Source organism: Typopeltis vanoorti, chromosome 19 (genome assembly GCF_054136105.1).
Source record: "Typopeltis vanoorti isolate ZY-2024b chromosome 19, IOZ_Tvanoo_1.0, whole genome shotgun sequence".
NCBI classification, from domain to species: domain Eukaryota; kingdom Metazoa; phylum Arthropoda; class Arachnida; order Uropygi; family Thelyphonidae; genus Typopeltis; species Typopeltis vanoorti.
The window spans coordinates 68,642,555-68,656,992 of NC_143567.1; the positions used below are offsets into that span (position 1 = coordinate 68,642,555).

The following is a 14,438-nucleotide window of genomic DNA, read 5'->3' on the forward strand; positions in this document are numbered from 1 at the left end:
ATTCCTCTTTTTACACCTGTGACTTTTCTCATAATCCAATCACTGACTATTTTAAACAGCAAACCAGACATTATACAACTCTGTCTGAAAATTACAGGCCATCATCAGTGGCAATTGGTAGTTTATGATGATGGCCTGTAATTTTCAGACTGAAATATATTATTTATTATTATTATTTGACACCTTCAGGGAGTCCTAGACTCGTCGAGGGAGGGCACCTACTCTACAACTCTCTGCCTCCACCACGCGACCTCATCATCTACATCAATACCATCTACTGTCCACCACCACCGCTAGTATTTTCACAGACAATCACAAACATCCATGCCCATGGCAGGATTTGAACCCACAGCCTTTTGGCTGGAGAGCAGATGTGCTAACCAGGCCAGCTAGTTATGGCCTATATATATGGCCTTTGAATAAATATTATTCACTTGTTTCCTTGTGTTTTCATTGAAGAAACTATATGGCACAAATATCTCTGAAAGAATATTTACCCCATATAATTGTAGTGTGTTGAAAAGTTTTTCTCTAGGAACTTGTCATATCTCTTTTCCAGATGTACTAAATTTAAGATCACATCCTTGTTATATTCCCATACTATCTCAACTATTTGTTGTAAAGTGAAAATCTGATCTTGACAACCTCTGTTTGGTCTGAATCTAGCTTGTTCTTCTCTAAGCTTCTCACCAACAATTTTTCTCAACCAGTTATCAAGTATGCTTGCATAAATCTTACCTAAAACACTTAAATCAGAAAGTCCTCTGTAATTCTCACATTCAGCTTTATTCTCTCTGTTGTTGTTTTTTTTTAATAGATGGAAATTATGAGAGCTCTACTCTGATTATCTGGAATTCAACTTTCTGACCAGGCCCTCTGAATTATGCAGTGTAGCCACTGCAAAACTTTTATTTAAAAAAAAAAAAAATTTTATATGGGTCCCACAAACCTATAGGTACATTCATACCATGGGTAAGTTAATAATTTTTTCCCTATTTTTATTGATTTTATATATTTTTGGGATTTTTTAAAATTTATTTTTTACCAAGTCCAGAAACCCCACTCCAGAGACCAAACATGGAACTTTTTCAAGCCACTTCAGGCCTCCAATATACAGGGAGGCAGTCTCACACCATGCAATGAAATCCATCTCCCACTTAAATGCATTCACAAACATCCATGCCCATGGCGAGATTCAAACCTGCAGCCTGTTGGTTGAAAAGCAAATAAGCTAACCGCTCGGCCAGCGATATCTCCATATTTAAGAATTTCTGGTTGAATATCATATACTCTTGCTGTTTTTCCACATTTTCAGTTTTTGATGGCTTTTTCCACCTCAAGTATTAAAATGTACTCCTGTTTGCATTCCTTGAAATTTTTCTACTATTGTTCTGTCACTGCTTGTTTTGTTTCTTTTAGAGTAATTACTCTAGGCATCTAGGATGTCCTTATCTTCAGTGTTCATGTCATCTTTGATTCCCTTTACAGTACTTTTTCCTCCATTCCAATAGCCTCCAGAACATTTTGCCATCTTCCTTATATTTATTTTCTATATTCTTACCAGAAGACCTCCCATGACTACTTTCTTTGTAATTTCAGAATGATCTGTGTATACAGCAATAGCTATGCAATTTCCAGTGACCACTGTTCTAACCAACAGCTATAAGTTTTTAAAATTTATTAAGAATTCAAATGATATCTTATTTACAATTATGCAACCATAAATGATTTGCAGGCTATACAGCTTACAAATCATTCATGGATATTCAAAATGACAAAAACAGGAATCTTCCTCCAACTCCTCAGCATTTTATCTTAACATAACATGCTAGTACAACACTTTCAAAGTTCTTTAAAAAGAAACACCTAACATTAGTTATTTTTCTCAAGAGGAAAAGTATCTTATGGAAAATGTGACTGCTTGGTTAATTTTTCAGATTAGATTAATTTCATTTTATCGAATAATTGAATAGTGGGCATCATTAATGAGGCTGCCTTTTGTTTCAAGTATTAAATGTAAAAAGTGAATGGAAGAATAAAAACATATTCTGGATCCCATTATTACTGTATATAATTATTTTGTTTTATTCAATTACTAAAGTGATTATTATCATATTACTATGAAACAATTCTCTATCTAGATATGGTAAAAGTTGGTGAAGTTTATGTTCTAGTATTATCATCAGCACAAATAGTATTATACTGAGTACATGTTTGCATAAAGTATTAATATTATAATTAAACTAGTTTAATTATAATGAAATGCAGGTAATAACTAGATGTCACTCTCTTACAGAATTCTTATTCATTGTAATGAGATAAGTAATGTTAGCAGTTATTTAAAACCTGCTGACTTTGCTTTTATTAATTTGAGCTAAATGAAACCTTAAGTGATTATTCTCATGCTGTTTTTAATATTGCAGTAATGCTGTTAGAAAATAACTCATCTTGAAACTTTCTGTCCTTTGCTTATATCTCAGTAATATTACTTATACATTAATAGTACATTTTTATTAATGATATACTCCCTTTTTTTGCTGGTCATTCCAGAATTATAGCATTAAATTAATTTATATATTAATATTAATAATATAATTAGGTTTTGTCATATCTTGATTTTGGTAAGTATATTCAATGTCTCTCTCTCTCAAAACTGAATTGCTCAGTGTGATTTACCTTTTTACACTATCATTTTGATTTGTTTTTCCGAAGTCCCAAAATTCTTAAAAATGTTTCCAAGAAACATTTTAGAATTAAAGCTAATATTGCACTTTTATTTGTTTGTTTATTAATTATAGCAATAAATGATAGTTTCATAATTGAAACTATTTTAATACTTTACATAACTATTTTTATTACCCTAAAAAGATATTCTTAAGATTGGAGTTAATAAAATTAAATATCAAAATAGTTTCAGACAGTTATAAAAAGGCATTATATAGTAAATTTCATCAAGACTTGACTAAATACAAATGCTTAGGAATAGCAACTATGATGCCAGAATCTCTTAGAAATTATTTATTTTCTTTAGGTGTTGTTTATACCATGAAACAATGTTATGGATATTTGTTACTATGTTATTCAAGGTGCATATATGTATGGGAATCCTAACATGCAACATTTCAAAGTAAAGCATCATATTTGCTATGGTGAAAATAATGTTTGATTTTATACTTTTCTTGTAGCAACTGTAGAGAAATAAGCATTTGCAATAATTCATGTATTTATGAAACACCATATTGATTTATATAATAAGCACAGTTATTTTCATTTTCTCAGTGATAATTAGCACTCTACAAATGAGTATCCTTCTCTAGTTAGAAATGATACTAATAAAAGTTACATTTTAATATAATTTTTGTTTTCTCAGCCTTTGTTTATTGATTTAAAGCAGAATAGGAGTTTTTAATATTAAAGACAAATAAAATTTATATATACGTTTTTCTAAATTAATTCTGCATTATCATCAATTCTATCATAATCAACTTTGTAGGTTGGCACTTTTTTTAGCACATATTTGTTTAATATGTGCAATTTTATATATATATTGGCAATTATTGGTTGCTTTCCTCCCTCCTCTCTCCCTTTTTAAATTTAAACATAACTTGTTGGCCTATGGTACCAGGGAGAGAGTTAATTTTGGATTCCTGATCCACTAAGATTAACTACAGAAATGAGGTCAAGACAGTTGCGTGTGATTAGATTTTAATATTAATGAAATGGTAAATAGAAAATCAAATAAGCCAACAGAGTAAACCATCACATGAAAATACATCAATTGATAACAGAAGTAAGAAAGAAAAGATGTGATACCAATATAAATATAGCAATTTTTTTCATTATCCATGCAACAGGTAAAAAGTCACCCTTCTTTATTCAAAAGGATTTAGGACTGGCAGGCTCTCTGAATAGTTAACTTAAGAAACCACATTCTGGTGATATTCTTGTAGAAACATTGTGTCAACAGCCTTCTGAAAAACTACTCAGAGCAACATCAATGGGTAGAATACCAGTTACACCTTATAAAACACTAAAGGAGTAATCTCAGAATAGGCCCTCCTTAATGTTCCTGATGAAAATGTATGTTCTGAACTTAAAAATGAGGGAGTGGCATGTATGAGGTGCATCCTGATCTGTAGGGATGGTCATTTGGTTCCAACTAGGAACATCATCTAGAAATATACTTTTTATACACCTAAGCCCCCCCCCCCCCATCTGTAAAAAGTGTTAGACTGTACATCCCTAATCCACTAAGATAATTCAAATGTCAGAAATATAGGAATGCGCAAACTGCCTCTCATGGCTCTACCATCTGTGTCTGATGTGGTAGTAGAGCATGATAAAAAATCTTGCTCTGCAAAGAAAGCTAAATGTGTGAACTGCAGAGAGATCATCCAGCTTATTCCCATGTATGTCAGAAGTGGAATGATGAAAAAGAAATACAGAAGATTAAAACAGAACAAAATATATCATATCAGGATGCAAAATGAAAGTTAGCCACTGCCACCACACCTGTCCTGAGATCTTCTTATGCTAAAAAGGTAGCAGTTAAGAAAATATCAACAGCAACTCAAACTCGTATGTCTTTCCCACCATCTGATAATTTCCCCATACCTGAACATTATGATTGTCAGTGTTTCTCTGTTGAGGGCATCAATCACATGACACAATCTCACTCCAAAATGGTTCATTCCATTTAAAGAGAATCCACTTGTATTCTTGTCAAAAAAATTATGGCAAGGATATCAGTTAAAGAAAATCACTAGGCACCCCGCACTAAAATAAATAGATACTTCGATACTGAAAGAAATTAAACTTGCCAACTGATCCTGACACATCAGATGATGTATTGAATTTTTTTTCTAGGGGATGAGATGGACAATGGCTGTCCATGCTTCTGAAATCAGTTGATAGATATAAATCTGATAAAGGTAAACATTCAACTTCCTGGAAATTGGATAAGTCTGTGAAGCCAAAACAATAGGAAAATTTTTACAATGGAACTGTCGTGAATTTCAAAAGAATATCAATGATATTAAGATTTCCTTGCAGAAACACAAGCATTTCTGTTTCTGTCTGCAGGAAACATTTAAAACCTAGTGAAAGGACCTTAAGGAGCATGCAAGGATAGAAATGGTCCTGCTCATGGTGGAGTAGCTATCCTACTCAGTGGGCAGTCATACTCCTTCCCAGAGGAAGAGATGGACTGGCCATCCATACTTCCCAAAATCAATTGGACCATGTTATGCATTACTTGACCAAGCACCAAACTGATGTTTTTGGAAAAAAGGTCATGTTTTGTAAAATTTTCTTAGGAACTTATTCTGTTTGGCATTTAGTTCTTTGAAACATAACTGTGAAAATATAGACTCCTGCTCAGTCTCAATTTTTTTTATAGGTAGGTTACATCATTATGCATCAGATGGCAAATTAATCTCCAAAACATCAATTTGGCACTTGGGCAAGTGATGCATATCGCAGTCCAATTGATGGATATAAACCTGATAAAGGTAAGTGCTCAGTCTACTGGAAATCTGACAAGTTTACGAAGCCAAAACAATAGGAAAATTTTTACCAATGGAACTGTCATAGATTTCAAAAGAATATTGATGATATTAAAATTATCCTGCAGAAACAGAAGCCTTTCTGTTTCTGGGTGCAAAAAACATATTTAAAACCTAGCACCATACATACATACATCTTCAAGGCCCACTCTTCCTAATTGGGTTGTGGGGGCAACAGCTGCAAGAGGAACTTCCAATGGTCATGATCCTCTGCCACCAAGCTCAGGTGTTCTGGTGGGATTCCCAAACGTGTCCACCCAAGGTTTTGGATATAATCTATCCAACGAGTCCTTGGCCTCCCACCCTCTGGCTTGGCAAAGAGGGCCTGCTGAGGGAGCCTCTCTTGTGGCATTCTGACCAGGTGCCTGTACCAACGTAACTGTGATCTCTCAACACGGAGAAGCAGCAGTTGAGTATTGAGGGTTTCCCGAATTGCAGAGCTTCTGACTCTGTCGAGTTTTGTCAGCCCTGCAACCCCTCGAAGGAACCTCATTTCAGCCGCTTGGATTCGTGTCCGCATTCTTTCGGTCATTACCTAACTCTCATGACCATAGGTGAGGATGGGGACATAGACTGTATTGAAGACAGCCAGCTTTGCCTTCTGGCTTAACTCCCGCTTCAATACTACCGAACAGCCAAGCTCCCGCAATATTGAGCTTGCTAAGCTAATTCGAGTATCTAGCTCTACGTCCCATTTTCCATCATTTGTGAATATGGACCCAAGGTATTTAAACTTCTCCACCTGCCTCATTGGGACTCCACTTACATTTAGAGTGCACTGGGATGGTTGTCTTGAGACCACAAACATTTCAGTTTTGGCCACACTAATCTTCATTCCGGCATCTGCACAAACAGCTACAAACCTATCCAGGGTCTGCTGGAGGTCATCTGTGGAAGAGCTAAGCAGAACTAGGGCATCTGCAAAAAGCAGATGTCCAATGCTACATTTTCCAATTCTGACACACTCACTGCCTTGGCTGTGCCTATCAATCCAGTCCATAAATATTATGAAAAGGAGGGGTGACAGAACACACCCTTGACGGAGGCCAACGGAGACTGTGAAAGGTTCAGACTTTGTGCTGTTTATCCTGACACAAAACTCTGGGCATTCATACAGGGACTTGATGGCAGCTAATAGTTGACCATCCACTCCATACTCCTGTACTACTTGCCAAAGCTTATCCCGAGGAACCCGGTCATATGCCTTCTCCAAGTCCACAAAACATGTGTAGACATTCTTGGTATCCCAAGATTTCTCAAAGACTTGCCTTAAAGTGAAGATTTGGTCAGTTGTGCTTCTACCAGGACAAAAGCCACATTGTTCTTCCTGGAACTATGACTCAACTATGCTCCTGCACCATCTTTCCAAGCACTTAGCATACACTTTCCCAGGCAGGCTGAGCAGAGAGATGCCACGATAGTTACTGCAATCCTTCTGGTCTCCCTTCTTAAAGACTGGTATTATTATGCCTGTCTGCCATTGCTTTGGTGCTCGCCCAGATATCCAAGCAGCCTGACAGACTCGAGTCAGCCAGAGAACACCATCTCGATTTAAGGCTTTTAGCATTTCGGGCCGAATTTCATCATTGCCAGCAGCCTTGCCCGATTTTATTGCTAAATGGACCTCTTCTGCTGTGAGACTAATCATTGCCCCGATCTGCACCTCTTGGATGTCCACAACTGCTGGGCCACCTGGGTTAAGAAGGCTCTCAAAGTATTCCCTCCATCTGTGGAGGATATCCTTCTCGGTTGTTAAAAGTGCACTCAGAGGCCTTAATTGCCCTTGCTGTGCACGATTTCCTCCCTCGAAGGTGATGGATGGTCTGCCAGAATACTTTGTTTGCATTCCATATTGCAAACAAAGTATTCCATTTGCACCATTCCATATTATATTCTTAATATATATGGAGTTTCCCGTGTTGGGATAGATAGTAGAATACTCCAACCACACTCTTGCATATCGTAAGAGGCGATAAATGAGGACCCAGTCCCATGTGGTATAGCCAGGTCCCATTCGGGGGTTGGGCGAAGGGCTAATCACCCTTCCCTGTAAAAATTATCTGATTACAGAAACTTCAAATCTGGATGAACAAATGCTCTTGGCGAATTTTTTGCAGCCTTATGTGCCAGTAGGCATGGAAAGATTTGATGATGATAATATGGAGCAGCTATCCTAGTGGGCAGTCATCCTCCTTTCCATCATGTCCAAGCAGCCAAAAAAAGATCAAGACAGAGAGAGGGTATGATGTATATTTTGTAGATACTCCACCACATCAAACTTAATAGCTTTTAAATGTGTTCAGGCCAAATCACATTATGTGAGATGGCAGAGTCAAAAACAGTCTTGAATCCATTTTACTTCATCGATTCCTCAAACAACCAGTGCTCAAATTGTATTGGATAAAATCTGGAAAATGAAAGGTAGATACAAAACCTACTCTTACCTTCGACCATAATGGACGTATTGTTGCTGATCCCAAAGCTAGTGGACACTTTGGGAGAAAATTTTGCCAGAATCTCAGCAACAGCTTCATATTCTCCTGAATTTTTAATATTGAAAGAGCAATAAGAGAAACGGTGTCTAAATTTTTCTACCAATGGGCTTGAGCTATACAATCAGCCATTTGTTAAGAACTAAAAAGAGCCTTTTTTTTTTTTTTGTCTAGCCCCAGTTCAGTAGGTCTTGATGGCATCCAATATGAAATGATCTTCTATGGATCTCCTTCTCATAATGTATAACAGAGGAAGAGTTTCTGGATTCTTGGCATAAGTCAGTTGTCAATGTTATCCCAAAACCAGGAAAGGATTCAACACAAGCAAACAATTATTGACCTATTGCTCTGACCAGCTGCCTTTGTAAGATACTAAATAAAATGGTTAATGCCAGACTACTTCTCTGATATTTAGAAAGGAACAATCTTCTCTTCAATATGCAATGTGGTTTTTGTAGACATTGTTCAACTTTGGACCATTTAGAAACTTGTATAAGAGAGAGAGATTATGATGTAGCCTGGTGATATGGCATATTAAAAGACCTCTATAACCTAGGTCTCAAAGAACAAATTCCTGTATTTATTAAAAGCTTTCTGTCTAGCCGAATTGTTCAAGTCAGAGCAGTAAGTGTGACACTTTGTTATCAAAGTTAACTTAATCACTAAACAGCTTCTTCCCACTGTAGACAATGCTTTATATGTTGATGAATTCACAATTGACTGTCTCTCAGTTGAAAGACAACTTCAACAGGCAAATGATCATGTCTCTACATGGGCTCTCAGTAATAGTTTCAGGTTTTCAGTTGATAAAACTGTCACTTCTGCAAAAATGCACTCTTCACTCAGATCCTGTATTAAGAATGGTACAAATTGTTATTCCAGTAGTAACAGAAGTCAAGTTATTGGGACTTATCTTTCACAATCTCCCCCATACTGTTTTCCCACTGAATACAACCTCCAACTCTTTAAGAAAACATATCAACAGGCTACATTTTTCTCCTTAATCACTTGCTCCATGGCACTGTAATGTTATAGGTCTTGTGATCTTTATGTGTGGGGTCAACATGAAAAAATATTCCTTGCACACATTCGTCAACTAAGAGAAAAGTGCAAGAGGGCATTGAATTTTCTTTGCACTCTATCCTGTAATTAATAGGGGTGCTTATTGATCTTCATTGCTTCATCTTTATCATGCTCTTATACTTTCAAAGCTGGATTATGGGTCTCAGGTCTATGGTTTGGCAAGGCAGAGTAACCTGTGATGATTGGATCCCATCCATCATCAGGGTATACAAATATTTACTGGTGCCTTTCATATATTGCCCACTCAAAGCCTTTATGCTGAAGCAAATGAACCAGTCTATCACTTAGATGGAAACAGTTGTCTCTTAACTATACTCTAAAATTAAAGTCTCTCTCAGAGCATCCTATGTGGACTAGTCTCTTTTCTCTATGTTGGAAGGCTCAATATCACACGTCAGACTGCCATACATCCTTTTGGTATCCATGTTAAAGAGATTATGGGGGCTGTTGACAACATTGCCTGCACCAAACCTAACAGCATTCCCCCATGACAGGTTTGCATGCCATCCTTCAACCTCTCACTTTGTCAACTACCAAAGTCTCATATATATCATCATCTGTCTACTGTCAATTTTTTTAATGCACACAGAGCCAAGCAGTCTGATTTCTTGCCCATCTATATTGGTGGTTCCCTTGAACTATTCAGCGATCTCTGTTGGCTGTACTGCTGTTTCCTGACTTTATTATCTCCAACCAGATTCCACTCGATTGCAGTAATTATACAGCAGAGTTGCATGCCATTCAGCTTACACTTATGCATATAAAAGAGAAAATATATACTCAATTCTTAACAGGCTGTTGTCTCCTCTGCTATGTATAATCCTCATGCAGTGTTTTGTGAAGTATTACAGCTATTGTACAAAATGAAAACTCTTAATTTTGATGTTCGGTTGTGCTGGATTCCTGATGCAGCTGCTAGATCATCTCATACTTTTCCCACATACTGTTTAATAGTTCCCTATACAAACTGCAAACATTTTATAAGATCAGAGCTATCATAATTGCTCAGTGGCAGTCATCATGGCAGGAAGCACTGACAAGCAAATTGCATGATATTAAGCCTGAAATTAAGCATTGGCAGTCTAGTTAACATAGAAACGGAAGAGAGAAAGTTGCTCTTGTTAGGTTCTGCAAATAAGACTGTGTATCATGTTCATGATTCACAGTCTTATTTACTGAGGACTTGGGGGGGAGCATGTGACATCTCACTCACAATCACATCCCATACCTTCCATTTTTGTTCCTATCAGGATATCATTCTTATCCAACCATGTTTCACTTATTCCAACAATTTTTTGATGAATTAACTCGATCAGCGAAACCATTTCATCTCCCTTATTTCTAATACTCCTGGCATTTGTAAATAAACACAGCAGTTCACTTTTAGGTCTATAACCAGTTCTGCACATGCCATTTATTGGTTGCGATTTCCTTCCATCTAACCATTGCTAATTGCCTTTATCACCATTTACTCTAACTCCTCAGACTCAATTACATCCCATTCCTATGCTGACCATCTTCATACACACATTCACCACCACCTCCAGCATCCACTTTCCTTATACTATGTCTCTCTGTCCATCCTAACTTCTCTCCCCCTTTCCATTGTCCATCTTGTATTCTTGTTCTCTCTCATCATTCTCTCTCACACTACTACTATTCTCATTTACAACCACTTCAATCTCACCAGTTTCTCTTTCCTGATCTTTCACTTCACATCTTACTTTTACTTTCTCTGGTCTCTTGCTCACATCACACATACTGGATGTTAATTCTGACCTGTTTCCTCCACTAAACTGTAATTCTAAAGCACTAAATTACGGTTTATGGAAAAAATGGAAATTGTGGTCAAGTAAATACATAAATTAGACACAGTAATATTTGTAAATGAATAACCAAATTCTAAGTTTCATCCATAAATTAAAATACATATTATACTTATACTATCCTTATACTATGTCTCTCTGTCCAACCTAACTTCTCTCCCCATTTCCATCGTCCATTTTGTATTCTTGTTCTCTCATCATTCTCTCTCACACTACTATTCTCATTTACAACCACTTCAAGATAATACTACAGAATTAAAAATAATAAATTAAAAGTATAGTTTGTTTATTTCTAATTAGGTATTAATTACATAAAGCAACAGAGGATGATAACAGCAGTAAACTGTTATTTCCTTAGTCACTTGTCATTAATAGTAGAATTGCAGCCAAAAACAGATGCAGAAATTAGTGCATTTTGGGCTATCTGGCATGAAAAGCATATACAGTCAGTCCTCAACCTACAATGTATGTAACTAATGGCCACTCATACTTCCAATCGCCATCTCATTAACATGTTCACTGAATACCATCTCACTCCTGCAACCCATGGACAAGTGTGTTAATGCTGCCTTCAAGATACATTATTTAAGAAATGCTTGTTTTCAGGCTTTTGTTAATGAAGATGAGAAAATCCTCAGAGATTTTGGAAGGAACATTAAAATGTAGATGCAGCATGTCACAACAGAATGTATGAATGGTGTTTGAAAGAAGCTGCTGAAAATATATGTTTATACGTTCGCAGAGTTCACAAGAAGTTTGTAATGAAATAGCACTACTAGCTAAAAAGTTGTAGTTGGAGATTAACAATGAAGATGTAGAGCAGTTAGTGGAAGCTGTGGAAGAAAAGTTTACAAACAAAGACCATATAGAGGTAGAAGCACAGAAAACTGCAGAACAAGAAGAAAAAGCAAGACAGACAAGAAGTTGATCCTTCGTAAAAAGTATGTTGAAAAAATTCTCAAAAGCATTTGTCTGTTAATAAGGTAATTTGGTTTGAAGAAATGGATCCCAACATGGACAGAATTTAGCAAAGTAGACAGAATTGATGCAAGCTGAATTTGCTTGCTACAGAAAAATTTATGCAGAAAAGGCAAACTTTGCAAACTAAATTGGATGTAATGCACAATGGGATTGTCAAAACAGAACCCCATCATAAATTGAGCACTGACTGTACTCATTTGATACTACAAGCCAGGGAGTGCAAGGAAGATTGGGAGTAGGACAGGTCATATGGAGGGAAGGAAATGGAATTTATACAACTTCTTCTTCTTTCTTTCTCAGCCTTGTTCGGTCTGCTTGGACAAAGACCTCCCCATTTTTTGGCCACACTCTTTCTATCTTTGGCAGTCTTCTTCCACTTCTTGTCCAAGTTCACCATCCCATCTAGTCCTTGGCTTTCCTGTTGGTAGCCAGTTTGTATGCTCCTTGGTCCAGTGTCCATCCTCTCTTCTCATTACATGACCTGCCCACTTCCATTTTTTGGTCTTAATGTGAGTTAGAATGTCTGAACTTATACAACTACTAAGTGATAATTATCTGAGACAGCATATAATGGAGGGACTAATTGTTTGAGAGTGCTGGATTTGGTGATAGCATCAGAGGAGTTGTCAATGACCAACATAGCTGTATTGTATTCAGCTGGAGAGAGTGATCATGCAGTCTTGACATGGGAGGCTGCCATGTGGAATTTTCAGTTAAGAAAGAGTTATATATTGAACAGTGCATGCCCATTTAGGTTGGGTGTCCTGTCATGTGGCTTATGCAACCCGTGCTACAAAATTCATGTCAATTTGATCATATGATTGCAGTTTTAATGATATATGAAAGTTTTAAGAGTGCATAGCACATCAGTGCTCATCTTAATTGGTCCAATGTAATTAATTGTAGGATAACTTTTAATACTTTAATTTATCAATTAATATAATTTTAAATATGGAAAGCATAAAGGTCAAATGGACAATAGCTATGCTACACACATGCTGCTTATGTGAGAAGCACAAAGGGTTTGCCTTTCACGGTGAGATTAGATTATTATTGGCAAATACTAGAGTGAGACATGGATAATTTGAATTTTGATACGATTTTTAAATACAGCCACATAATATAATATGCACAGAATGGAAAAAGTAATCACTTGGGAAATTATAATTTTTCCAGCTTGAACCAAAGAAAGGCTGAAATAACTCGTTTTACTTATTTATACACAAGTTCCAACCTCCCTCGACTTTAATCATATAATCTATGAAAGCTCTGGCAGAAAACAGGACGTTCGGTAGAATTGTCAACACTGTTTCCCATTGTAAATATGGGCAGAAAAAGTTATAAATTATTTATAGAAAATTATATTTTAAAACCCCCCTGGATATATCGGTGTCCTAAACATGTTAGTTCACACTTCACGCACACAAAATAGATGAAACTTGGATAACAAAAACAGCAACTCGTGACAAATGACAACGTTCAATTGGATTGGCTGACACAATAACCAATCCCAGCCACTTATTTCTGGGTGCTATTGTCTCAGTGTGCACACCTTGCCTTGCTTTCTAGGTGGTTTAAAACTACTGGAATGCTAGGAATTTGATCCACTATGCCATCTGGTCTGTTCAAAGGGCTCAAAGGTGTCCATATTTGTGACCGCACACCCAGGCTATTAACATGAATGGGATGCAATGTTTATGCATCGAAAAGTGTCCTCTTCATGAATCATTAGTATATTGTGTTTAATTTTAGGAATCACATGAAGCCAGGAAACAATTAGGGGAGACTTTAACAGGAATAAATGCAAAAATATAATATTGGTGATATTGCTATTTCTGGGATGCAATGTTTATGCATCGAAAAGTGTCCTCTTCATGAAGCATTAGTATATTGTGTTTAATTTCAGGAATCACATGAAGTCAGGAAACAATTAGGGGAGACTTTAACAGGAATAAATGCAAAAATATAATATTGGTGATATTGCTATTTCTGTGGGTGTGCACCACACCCCTATTGCACCCAGCATATAATGCCTCTGGTATTGAACTATAGGGAAAGCAGTACATTGAAGATGGTCAAGGGATGTTTGAAGGAAGTAGTATTAAGCTGTATACCCTAGTCAGGAGGATAAATCAGATTGCAGTTGGATGAGTAGCATCATTAAATAAGAATTGCAAAAAAGCATATGCTGTAAAAGGTATATAAGGAAAAGGTGACCAGCAAGCTTATGAGCAGTTTGAATATAGAGGCAAGAAAGATAACCAGTATAGTAAGGAAAGCAAAATTAGCTTATGAAAGGAATATATAGACAAATAGGCTAAAAGAAATCCCAAACAGTTCATTTGCTACATGGTGAGTAAAAAAACTGAGAAAGGATAACTTTAATGATTGCTGACAGGAGGTGAAAGAAGCAGATGAAATAGCTGCGTAATTTTGCAAGTGTATACATTAGAATTCCAAAGCAAGCACTAGAAAGAATCATTCCGGGATCA

The 14,438-nt window shown here is 36.5% G+C and overlaps 1 protein-coding gene and 1 long non-coding RNA gene across 2 annotated transcripts in view; one reads left to right on the forward strand and one right to left on the reverse strand.

Annotated features, from left to right (window-relative positions):
• The window catches only part of LOC150096225 (uncharacterized), a 153,000-nt gene that overhangs the window by 129,804 nt on the left and 8,758 nt on the right, over positions 1-14,438 (forward strand). The gene's annotated exons all lie outside the window — the stretch shown is intronic.
• Positions 1-14,438, reverse strand: part of LOC150096226 (solute carrier family 35 member F1-like) — a 593,479-nt gene that overhangs the window by 36,817 nt on the left and 542,224 nt on the right. The gene's annotated exons all lie outside the window — the stretch shown is intronic.